This window comes from Pongo abelii, chromosome 1 (genome assembly GCF_028885655.2).
Source record: "Pongo abelii isolate AG06213 chromosome 1, NHGRI_mPonAbe1-v2.0_pri, whole genome shotgun sequence".
Lineage (NCBI taxonomy): Eukaryota > Metazoa > Chordata > Mammalia > Primates > Hominidae > Pongo > Pongo abelii.
Window position 1 is genome coordinate 171,958,484 of NC_071985.2, and position 12,691 is coordinate 171,971,174.

A 12,691-nucleotide genomic window follows, 5' to 3' on the forward strand; every position below is an offset into this window, starting at 1 on the left:
ATCTGTCTCAAATGCTACTTCCCGTAAGGCATCTTTGCTGTCTACTTAACAGAGGCAATTGCTCCCTCTTTTATAATTCTTTAATATTCTGTTCACATAACGTGAGAGGTCTTGGCACAATGTATGGTAGGTAACTTACCTATTTACATACATGTCTCTTCTACTGACTGAACGATTTCATGGACAGAAGCGTTTCTCACCACAGTTGCACACCCACTGCCTAGTACTGAGCCGCCACACTGCCATTAATTAATAGCAGTGGCAGCAAAAATAATAGTAATAGCTAATATTTGTGAAACTAGAATTTTACAATATATCACATTTAATCTTCACAATAATTCTATGACATAGAAAGTGTTTTTACATCTCACTTTACAGATGAGATACTGAGGTTCTGAGTGGCTGACCCACCTGCGGCAGTTCATACAACTAGTCACTGGCAGAGCCAAGACTCAAGCACAGGCAGACGGATGGCTCACAGCTCTGTCTTCTCCCAACCATTGTGCTCCACCGACTCTCAATGGAGCACTGGAAACATTCGTTTAACAATGTATTTTATAATACAATTCTTATGAGTATAGGTAATAAAATGTAGGATTGAGTAAAATTTAAGGTAAATGAAATATTCTGGAGTATTCTAACTTGCTCAACATTTTATTCCCAATGTGATTAGGAAAAGTGCAAAAGGTAGAAAAGAAGGTAGCAAATGTAGTTTGCATCCTGTGGGACTGATATCACAGTGCAAAAGAGAAATAAATAAAATGAGTAATCAAATAAATTAACAAGAGCATTTCAGACTGTTATTAGTATTATGGAAAATATAAATAGGAAGGCCAATTTTAGACAGAATACTCTTTTACAGGGCTATCATTCGAACTGAAAGAACTGAAAGATAAGAATAAGCCAGCCACAAAAGGAGCTGGGAAAAATGCATTCTAAGCAGACAAGTAGCAAAGGGGATGGCAGGTTCCGAAAACTGAAAGGAAACCAGTATGGCTGGAGCATCTAAGGAGTCACGGTAAAAAAAAAAAAAAAAAAAAAAAAAAAAGTGGGGTTAGAAAGGTAGATACAGAAGCCAGACAAATCATGCAGTGTCTTTGCAGGCCAATGCAACAAGTTTGGATTTTATTCTAGATGCATAAGAAAACACTGGAGGTTCTTACGCAGAAGAGTGATATAAACTAACTTCTTTGAAATATCACTCTGGCGATGGTGTGAAGGAACAAGAATGGAAAAAGAGGGAATACTCAGGATTACTCAAGTAGTCTGGGTAAGGATGATGGTGGCTTCAACTGGAGATATTCCCCTTTTTTTCCTTTTGATTGACAAATTTCCACATAAAAACTAGAAATGCATTTTATACTTATTCCAGTTGTTTATTCAAATTCAATTTCTTTAGGGCTCAGAAGACTACTACCTATCTTCTTTAATGTCTTCATTATACATATATGGAAACAGGTATAGTAGGCTTACATAACTTGCTAATGTCACAAGAGTAATTAACAGGAAGACTTGATTCACTTAACCCACGTCAGGGTGCAAAGATAAAGCATGTAAGTTTAAAAAGTTTTCTGTTACCCCCCAAAAGCCTGCCAAATTTTCATATTTGGAATTTGCAGCTATCCTTAGACATTAAAATCTTTTAAAAGTGTTTAAATCTCACATTAGTTCTCATATTAACGTTAGGCAGTCCAGCATTCTGCTCAGACACAGAGATGGAACTTTCAGGGTTAAAAGAACGTAAGTCAAGTCAGAGAACTGTGTTTTATGTCTGGGAAAAGTTCATATAAGTAACTTTAAACTCCTCTGTTTTCTTTCAGTTTCTTCCTTCGTGTTTATGTGCAAATTATACCTTACTCTCCAGGTTGCATTTTACCATTTTTCTCTCGTTTCTCTAAGAAAGCTCCCCAAAGTGACAATGCTTTTTTAAAAGGGGCCAGTATGAAGTTCCTCTGAGTTCCTGCTCTCTTGGAGCACGGCTCCTATCACACAATAATGTGTTATTTTGTTGAATTTTGGCATCCTTCTAGCTTGTTTGGTCAGAAGCCAAAAAATTAGAGTGTGTCGGTCCACCAGTTTCTCAGCAGAGAAGCTCTCTTCTCACCCAGCGAGTGTGCTGTACCCTTGGCCTCTGGCCAAGAAGGGAAATCCATTTTACATAAAGAATGCACAAAGCTCAAGTGCTCAGAGACTTTTTACCTACTAAAATAACTTTATGGACAAATGCCAGTCTGCTAGACACATTCAGCAAGAACATTTGGCATGCAAAACAAGGTAAAGTACTCTGTGGAGGTAGCAAGTTTTTTAGAAACAAGGAAATGGCTGTGCGTGCCCTCGTGGCATGTCACGTGGCTTGGCACTGCCGGCTGATTGGCTGCGGCCGAGTAAATACAGCCGCCATGTAAGGAGCGGAACGTCGCCCTTCACTGGCTCCTTAAAATGGCGGCCTGAACCCACACCAGGAGAAGCAAGCCGAGTCCCATTCTCAGTTTCCCCTCTGAAGTTTTTTGTTTTTTGTTTTGGTTTGGTTTTTTGGTTTTTTTTTCTTTTTTTTTTGTTTTTTTCCCCCCCCCAATAAACCTTACGGATCTGAGTAGAAACAGATTTCTCACAACTTGCTTCTCCGGCTCAATTTCACAGTTCGGCATACACTCAGGCTCTGTCAAAAGCTTGACAATGTTCCAGGGAAAATATTAACCGTAAACTTTCCAAGAGGAATTAAAGGAGCAGGCAGAAATGTCAGAACGTCCTGTCTTTTGAAAGCACATCCCAAGTTTGCGCACGTGTACGTTTTGGAGAGAAGCACATGCAGCAAGCTCAAATGACATCCAGTATGGTCCCACTTTACCATGTCACGGTGGAAAGGGAAGGGCGGAAAAAAAGGACATATCCTCTTTGGCTAAAACGCACGGAGGTCTCTCCCTCTCAGGCCTGACCAGTTGAACACTGCACACTCTGATGTATAAATATTTGCCTCTGGCTAAAGTTCAAGCAGCCCTGTGTGGCTGCCAGACACAACAGAAAACCAACATCCAAGGGAAAGTGTTTACTGCAGTGGGGGCCAAAGGAGCAAGTGCCAGCAAAAGATCACATCTGATTGGCCAGGCATCTCTGTGGTGTTATCATAAAGCACCTGGCCACTGGCCACTGGCCACTGGCCGCTGGGGTGTTCCCACCCTTTTAGTGATGGTTATGTTCTTTAATGCACAGCCTTGCCGCAGTTAACGTAAGACCAAAAGACATCCTGATGGTTTATCGGTGTTCCTCCAGAGCAAGGGGCTTGAATGAGCCAAACCACCCTGCCACCACTACTGCAAAACAAGCATTTGCTCCTTGAAAGTACCTAGATAAGGCCTGTGACCTTTTTGCATGGCTCCCACCTTCTGACGTGCACGCCTCCTGCAAACCTCCCAATTCCCATCCCTAAGTATTCTATAATTCTGTAGTCCATAATTCTATAATTTAAGCATCTCTGAAATTCCCGCAGGAAAAGAAATTAAAAGAAACCTCTGATAGGTGGCTGCAACAAAATATTTTAAAGTAATGGATCCTTCCAAGTCTCCCTCCAAGAACCAAAATATACACTGTGCCATTTTACCAGTACTATAGTTCTGAAACAGGTAGAAATAAGAGAAGCTGCCCATCAAAAGATTACGATCTCTAATTAGGATAAAGGAAGTAAATGAAAACAGGATCTTGAAAAAAATCTTTTTGGAAAACTTATGAGCATAGTTAATGCTAAGCATGTAGCTGTCAGGGCAAAGCCTTTTCATGGTTTTCAATATTCGGGGAAGAGTTTGACTACAATCATAAGTAATAATATTTTTAAATCACTGTCATCCATATAACATTTCTATCTTCATAAACAATAATTAAACTTTTCCCTAATGCTGCAAATGAAATGTCTCTTTTTGGCTGAACCAAAAAGCTATACAAAAAACAGGACAAAAAATTCAGGGAATATGAAGAGAAGAACTTATTTTAAGTAACTTTTTTGATATTATGGAACAATAACTTAGGTAAAGCAAGCCAAACTGTTATGATTTCATCTGTTTCAAATAAAATACACATTTGCTTAACTGAAACATTTGCTGTTTGTTGAAAATAAAGATTTTACGTCCCTACACAAATTACAGTTCTAACTTTGAAAATTCTTCAAGGTCCTGAATCTTGATTAATCTTAGGCTTAAGGATATTTCTAAAGTTGAATTTGTTGCAAAGCTAAAATCATGCATCAATTTCATTTTCAATTGTTTCTGAAACTTTTAACAACTTCATTGGTTTTGTCTAATCTAACTCTTAACCAAACATGCCACTAAGTTTGATCTGTGTTCGACCTTAGAAGCCTAGGACTTATAGTATCAAGTCCAGCTTCCAAGAGATCCCAGCGAATCATGTGCAAGGGGATCACAGAGGAATGTTCTGTTCCCAGCTGTGAACAAGACAGAATTAACTCTAAGATGCTTCCTCCTGCTGCCCTGGTGGACAGAAAGGTCAAGATGGTTAGCTCATGTAGTCACAGTATGAACCGTCAAAACAACATGTATCTTAAAAATAGATTGCAGGCAACCAAAATACAAATACAGAAAGAATTTAAAGTAAAAATAGTTTTTATATATTTAAATTTCAGCTTCAAGTATTTTCAAATACTTGAACCTTAAAACCAAGGAGAAAAAGGACAAAGCAATAATTTTCCCAAGTGCATTCACTTAACAAACTTTGAGTCTTAAATTTTAAAAAGCAACCATTCTGACCCATATATGACACTTTTCTTAGGAAATTCCTTGGATTCACAAGTAATTCATTGGGAATTAAAGCACAAGAGGCACATTTACCACTTTTATTTGTTTATATTTTGATAACTGCATTTTTCTCAGCCCAATTTCTATGGAAATAAAAATACTATTTACTATCACAGGAATTTCTTTATGTATCAGTAGGGAATAGAGTTGAAATATTATGAGGTGGTTTTTTTAATGCAATGAAATTATCAAGACATTCCACAGTGCTATAATACATCAGTTCTATCACAGCCATGTAGAAAACCAGGGGTAACTGCTGTTTTATATGTAAGTAGATACTTAACACTTATCACCAAGCAGCATGTTTAATAAAGTCTGTTGCATTTGTATGATAAAATGTTAAAACAATAATAAAACTAAAGTGGAGATGAAAGAAATTCCATCTTATAGACTTTCACACTGAACAAAAATGTACCTTCTAAATAAAAATTATGTTACAAATGTAAATATTCCTTTTAAAGCTGCTGAACGCATCCCTTTACTAGGAAAGGCTTAGCTATGTTATTTGCAATTCCCTCATTGCACAACAATGTACATTACTGTCTGTAAGCTCTAATTTGGCATGGCGCATCATTAATGACCTGAATGGTGGCTGTTTCACACATACATATTTAATTACAACAGCTGAACAAATTACATATTTATGCTTTATAAAGGGGATTGCCAGTCTAATTCATTTGCTATGCATGCAGGTACAGGACTCCATCTGCAACAGCATCTGCACAACAAGAGCTAACAATTATCCATTGTACAGCAAGTAAGCATATCTGGGGAAACCTGTAAGGGAGGCAGTCATATTAACTATTTCACTGCCTCAGGCACTGTATTTTTTTCCAGGGGTCAAAATCTTTTAAAACCTTGAGTAGTAACTCAATAATAAAAATTTTAGCTCTTATATGCCAGCCCAGTCATTGAGAAGAGTCAACCAACCCTCTAATCCATGCTAACTTCCAATGGGTTTAAGATGAGACGGAGAAATAAAGATTCTAAATCCTGTACTATAGTGAGGTTGTACTTTGTGTGACTTCTTATCATGAGCAGACATCTTCTTATAAGGGAATAAGTTGAATTTGCAGCCCCAGAATTCAAGCACTGGTCCTTAATGGCCCAATAACACGGTTTGCCAAGATGTTAGCGGGTCTTACCATCCACCAAGATAGAAGCTAAATCTCTGTTACCATGCCCCCATCAGACTATCTACTTGGGTGTTTACAAAGGATGGGCCAATAACTTTTTTAAAAGAAAGCACACTCTGAGCCTTTTTGAGAGTCCCAAGACTTCTGTCTGCTGAGCCATTCTTATCATCAATATATTCCAGCTAAGCCACAACTAAAAGCTACTCTTCTCTCTTGGTAATAAAGTCCTATTCACCAGTGCTGCAACCCCATCTTAAATGGCTGTAGGACTTTTGTATGTTTAATTTAATATATCCAATGAGTAATATAAATATTCTGGACCATCACTTCTACTTCAAAACCCAAAGAGGAAGAATTAAGAGTCAGCCAATCAATAGTGAGGTTTCCCATTATCATTTAAGGCTTTTGCTGGGCAATAAAGAGGCTCCATAGTGATGGCCCCTAAAAGCTCCTTATGGCGTCTTTCCCTCTTTAGGCCACAAAATCAAAGTATGAGTCAGAGGTGTGGGGTTTTTAATGTTCCCTCTTGAGTGACGGAGTTCAAGCCAGGGGCTAACTGGGGTGGGTGGGGTGAAGGAATGGCAGTGCTTGCCATGATGCTGGATGGGAGGGGACACAATCAGGGGCATCCACCTGCCTCTTTCAGTGTGACTCGTCCTGAGGAGTCAGGCGGTGCTGCAGAGAGGATGCGCTCTTAGCTATTCAGACCATTCTCAGCTGTGTGAGGGCCAAATTCACATAATGCATAGAGTCCTGATTAACTTGATATCAGCCGCCTGTGGAAGAGTCAGCCTTTGGTCAGAAGTGAAAGAAATGAAAACCACTGTGGGTTCTTCTAAAGGCTGATGGACCTTTAGTCTAGTGCTTGATATATGGGGTTGTAAATCCAATCAAAATCAACTTTCACCCCCCAAAACATCTCTGCACTCGATAGGGAGCTACTGGAAATACAGTCTCACCTGGTGCAGAGCAGGGTTAGCAACTCTCAGTAAGCCAGAAACCAGATGAGAGAAAGGGGCCTACATAGGGTTTGAATCCCTTACCCTTGACTTCCAAAGTGTCAGGATATTTGAGGACAGGCTTCTTGAGCCAAGATAGCAGCCTTCAGGTGTGTCTTGTAAAGCAAACAGCTGCCCTCAAAGCTCTGCTAGCACCTAGTACTCCAGCAGATTCCTCAATCAGGAACTCCAATGGCAATGACTCAAAGGTGGCATGTCGCTTTATCATTTACAAACGCTTTTATGAATGGCATTGCATTTGATCCCTGTGAGGCAGCTATGTCCACTTTATAGCTGAGAAAACTGAGACTCGAACAAATTGACTTGCCCAGCATACAGCTAGTAAGTGGCAGAACTAGGAACAATACCCCAAACTGCCTGATTCCAAATCCTACCTTCTTCTCCTAAGAGGAATCCTAGCTTCACTGCCTACTCTCCTGTCTCACTTATTTATACAAGGTTGTCACCCCCAAAGCCAGGTGCATCAGTCTGGATGCATCTTTATCAGCACTGGTGCTGGCTTCAAAAGCAAATGTAACAGAAACTATTGGTGTCCTCCCCACATGCTGCTCACACTCCGTGGAGGTCACCGGCAGCTGGGGCAGACACGCTGTCCAACTTGAAGCACAAACACCGTAGTCTCTCTGCCTCAGGGCTTTCTCTGTCCACATGGCAAAGTGGGGCAGGCTGAAAGGGCAGGGGACTTAATGCACTCAGGAGCAACTCTCAACTAATGAAAGACAAGGAGTTGCTTCTCAGTTAAACAATGAGGCATGTTCTACAGTCTATCAGGGAGGTGCCCACAGGGAGGGAGCCCAATCTCTCACAGTGATAATCTGCTCATTAGGACATCCGTTATTGAGTATACGCCCTCACCATACTTCCTGGGATCACCTCCCAAATAAACTATAATACTTGCCCTCAAAACCTTGTTTCAGAGTCTGCTTGTGAGGAAACCCAAACCACAGAAACAAGTATTAGCTCCTTTAGCAATGAGAGCCTGGCTTCGGGGTCCACTGCAAACTGTAAGCTCATGCTATTCCACTTCAATTAATTTGTTATCAAATATTATGCACAGAGTATGCATCATCCTTTTAAACAAGTGGATGACTTCCAGTAAGGCTGCAGCCTTGCCACAGTCACAGGGGCAAATATTGGAGACACCTGGATTGAATCCTGATTCCATCCATCTGGTTACACATATTCTTCAGCAAGTTATTTAACATCAGTGATGATCAGCTCCTCCTATGTGAAAGGAGGATAACGGCTCCTACATCTTGGTAGAATTTTTTTTTTAAGGCATTTGGAAAAGCACCTAGCATATAGCCTAGGCACTTAGTAAAAATTCATCCTTATCACTAATATGGAATTAACCACAAAGCCAAAAGCATGTCAATATGATTTGGACAAATGTTAAAGAGGAAAAAAATTCTCAAGGTAAACTTTTTCCCCTATTACTTTACCTTCTAGCCATTTTTATTTAACCAAGCACAATTCAAATGCTTTGACAAACTAATTATTTGCCAGTGTGGGTGATATCACCCTAAAAGTTATGGGTGATACTCAACACCAGCTCTAAGTCAATGCCACAGGTACTTCAGCTGACCTTGGCAAATTTTCAAAGTGCAAAGCCATCCTCTACTTCATTTCTGCCTTGATCTCTGGCGATCTAGGGGAAGTGGGCAAAAGTAATAACTAGAGACCCACATAAGATAAATGAGCTCTTGTAAGGTGCCATATACCAATTCATGCGCTTGAAGGGAGATAAATGGTGCCTTGAAAGAGCTGATTTACTGTCTAAGGATAAAGTCTCCTATAGATCTTCATTAAGAATGCTAACTTCCCAAGGTTGATTTGCAAGAGTGGCTACTGTGTGGGAGAAAAGGCAAAAAATAAAGTTTGCAAATGTCAAGGTCTGACAGAACCAATAATAGAGTTGGTTTATTAAAGCTCCTCTCTATTCAGGATGGTTCAAATTTGAGGTGGGGGCTTATGGAAAGGGGAGTCAGACTAGCTGAAAATCAAGAGAGACTTATGAATTATAATGGTATTCCAACACACACACATACACACACACACGATAGAGAAGACATTCTTACTATAAACACTATCCTAAATATAACATAACCTTTTATGATTCAGAACATATCTGAGGATCTTAGCAAGACAGAGTTAATTTCTCCATGCTTTGATTATCTTGTTAGAATAGGGATAACAATAGCTAAAGTTTTAAACATTAAATGAGATAATGCACATAGCATCACTAGATAAATGGGAAAGTGTTAGACAACCATTACTTTTCAAAATCAGGATTATTATTATGACTCTCATTGTGAATTCACCAAATCCTGTTGAAGACGTATATAGAAGGCATAGGAGATTGAAATAACTTGACACATTTAAAGCAATCTTTGAACTATCTCCTGATAAGCTTCTTATAAGCTTCTTTTGTGTTTTTTCATAAATAGAGAGACCCAAATGTGGGAAGGAGGGAAATACAGTTACTTCTACTTTCCTATGTTTGATATTCCCAATAATTGTCAGATTTCCCTGTAGAGCATTTGAAAGGTTTTAACAAACAAAAATGAAGATAAAGCACGGAAACATAACAAGTATCTTTTTTTTTTTTTTTTTTTGAGACAGAGTCTTGCTCTGTTGCCCAGGCTGGAGTGCAGTGGTGTGATCTCGGCTTACTGCAAGCTCTGCCTCCCGGGTTCACGCTATTCTCCTGCCTCAGCCTGCCGAGTAGCTGGGACTACAGGCACCCGCCACCATGCCCAGCTAATTTTTTTTTGTATTTTCAGTAGAGACGGGGTTTCACTGTGTTAGCCAGGATGGTCTCGATCTCCTGACCTCGTGATCTGCCCGCCACAGCCTCCCAAAGTGCTGGGATTACAGGCATGAGCCACCGTGTCCAGCCCAAGTATCTCTTGAATAAATGAATTTTTTAAAAATCAGTTTATTGCAATTTGATTCTGCTTATATTCAAGAATGTATACAAGCATAGAAAAAAGATTTTTAAAAGAATATCCATCTATCATTTTATAGTAGTTCTTCAAGTAGTAAGATTAAGGTTAATTGTAGTATTCATCTATGCAGTTTTTCTTTTTCCAAATTTTCTAAACTTAATATTACTCATTTATAATAAGAAAAAATTTTTAAAAATATCAATAAATTTTATATGAAAAAAAGCTTTAAGTGGAAGTAAGCAATCAGAGGGGAGAAAATCCACTCAGCCAGATGTTTTATATTCTGGTATGCTAAAAAATCAAAATAGATTTCATTTCTATCCTGTAAAATATCTGCTGAGATGAAAGGGGAACCTGGTAGGACTTAGTTTTATAAGGCAATTTAAGAGGCCTTTACTATTCATTAATTCATGCCTGCCTCCTGCATCCTACGTTTACGCCCCAACTTAAAATGACAGCATTTATAATAAAAAAAAATGGCAAAAATTAAAAAGGGTGGGGGAGAATTATCACCCTGTAAAAGATAAGTATGGCCCTGCTAGGAGACTTTCACCAGCTGCCATGAAGCCTTCCACTAGAGGTGACACAGTAGTTAGCTGCAGGCTTTCCTCAGCGGACTCCTGCCTTGCTCTTCGGCCTAGGCAGAACTAGGCACAACTGCTGGAACACACCCTGTTCTCCCCAACCTCTCTGCTTTTCTTTACACATGCCATGCTTCCTGTCTCCATCCTGCACCAACCCTTTGCCTCTCAATTCCCACTCATCCTCTGCAACTTGGCTTTGATGAGGTCTCGTGCAGAAAGATAGTCTGGGGCACTCTGCATTAATTCTATCACAAATCAAGCTTTATTGTCTTTGCTTTTCTTTCTCCCCTGGACTGTGAGCTTTGTGATGGCATGACAATTACAGTTTGCAGCACAGAGTAGGTGTCAAAAAAATTGTTGCATAAGCAAGTGAGGAAGTGACTGACTATATAGCTAGCTGTAACCTAAGAAGGAGAGAGACACTTGCAGAAGGCAACCACATGAAGATGTAGCTTACCTGTGAAATAACTGACTTACACAGACTATGACATGTGACAATAAATAAATCTAAGAATCATCTGCATAAATACTGGCCTACTAGAATAAGGCTTCCTGTAGTGTGGGTTCATTTATAATACTGCCTTTTTTGAGGACCTGGAGGAGGGATAAGGTATGACATTGTTACCTTACTAAATACCATTTGGTACTCTACCCTAACAATTACAATGGTAGAAAATGACGACAACATTTGGTAATAGCTTTTCCCATCTATAGTTATACAACATTTTTCATAAGCTCAAAATCATGAGGGCCAGGCGCTGTGGCTCATGCCTCTAATCCCAGCACTTTGGGAAGCCAAGGCAGGTGGATCCCTTGAGGCCAGGAGTTTGAGCTCAGCCTGGCCAACATGGTGAAAGCCTGTCTCTACAAAAAATACAAAACTTAGATGGGCATGGTGGTGCGAGCTTGTAGTCCCAGCTACTCAAAAGACTGAGGCAGGAGGACCACTTGAGCCTGGGAGGCACAAGTTGTAGTGAGCCAAGATTATGCCACTGTACTCCAGCCTGGGCAACAGAGTGAGACCCTGTCTCAAAAAAAAAAAAAAAAAAATAATAATAATAATAATAATAATAATCAATACAGAAAAGTTTAAGTGTCAATGCTGAATAATGCTTTGGTGCCTGGTCTGTTAATATTCAATAAATGCCAAGGTTTGAGACGTGTTTTTTTGTTTTTTTTAATCCTTTACACTGGCATTGGGGAGGAGGCCACACTTTCAAGAATACCAAAATCTAAGCATGTTCTAGCCACAAAGGTGCTCCTCACTCCATGCCAGGATTCTTCCCAAATAAACAAATCATCTCTTGTTGGGTCCCATCAAAAGTGCATCCAAAAATGCTAGCTTTTCAAATGCAAAGCCCAACTTCAGTCTCAGCAAATGTGACTCAAGCTAAACGTCTCAAAGACATGATCTCTGTCTTCTCATCCTTTTACCCAAGGCATATGTATCCATCATAGTATCAGGCACACAGGAGGTATTCAGTTTATCACATAGAACCAAAACAATCTGCCCTTCCACATCATCTTGTGGAATCAAAAACAAAACCACACTCCTCTCCTCTTTCTCAGTTTTCAATGCAAATGGCAGATGTCAGCTACTCAGTAGTTTTGGAGCACAGAGTAGCAGCTTCATTTACTTACTTCCTCTTTCTCACCTCCCCACTCCAATGCCAGATGAGACCAGGAGTAACAAATTCTTCTAAAAGGTGTGGTATACCATCTCTCTGCCCCTTGCACTGGATTCATAATTGAGTGTGGAATTCCCCAACCTTTCCATTAAAAGTCCATTTCATTTTCAGACCACATGGAAAGCAAAAGAAACCATCTGCTTTGTGAAGTGTGTGTAGGCACGCTTGCAGCTTTCAGAGCAGGTAACACTGCCTGGGAAAAGCCTCCACAACAGCTTTGCAAACTACCCTGGCCTGCTGAGAGCGCATGTGTTTCAAAATCAAGTAAGGCTGGGAACAGACCCAAGGCAGGGCTTCAGTAACCACATTTAGCCGCCGACCTCTCCATCTGCATAATGCCCTCACCTTCTAGATGTCTCTTCCCTCAAGACACCTCACATCTGAAAGGGGAAAAGATGAGAGACAAAATGAAAGCTGAAAGATAACAAACAGTGCTTAAAGTGGAGAAAACAGTCAAATCCAAAAGCCATCCTTGTCTCCATCCACTTCTCTCATCACCTCTACCCTTAGCATT

The 12,691-nt window shown here is 39.9% G+C and overlaps 1 protein-coding gene and 1 long non-coding RNA gene across 2 annotated transcripts in view; both read right to left on the reverse strand.

Annotated features, from left to right (window-relative positions):
- The window catches only part of NFIA (nuclear factor I A), a gene marked incomplete at its 5' end in the record, with an annotated part of 375,871 nt that overhangs the window by 271,715 nt on the left and 91,465 nt on the right, over positions 1-12,691 (reverse strand).
- LOC129050745 (uncharacterized) overlaps positions 1-12,691 on the reverse strand; it is a 45,146-nt gene that overhangs the window by 23,193 nt on the left and 9,262 nt on the right. Inside the window, exon 2 of the long non-coding RNA XR_010135755.1 lies at positions 12,523-12,557. This is a non-coding gene — a long non-coding RNA (uncharacterized LOC129050745). The remainder of the gene's footprint in view (positions 1-12,522; positions 12,558-12,691) is intronic.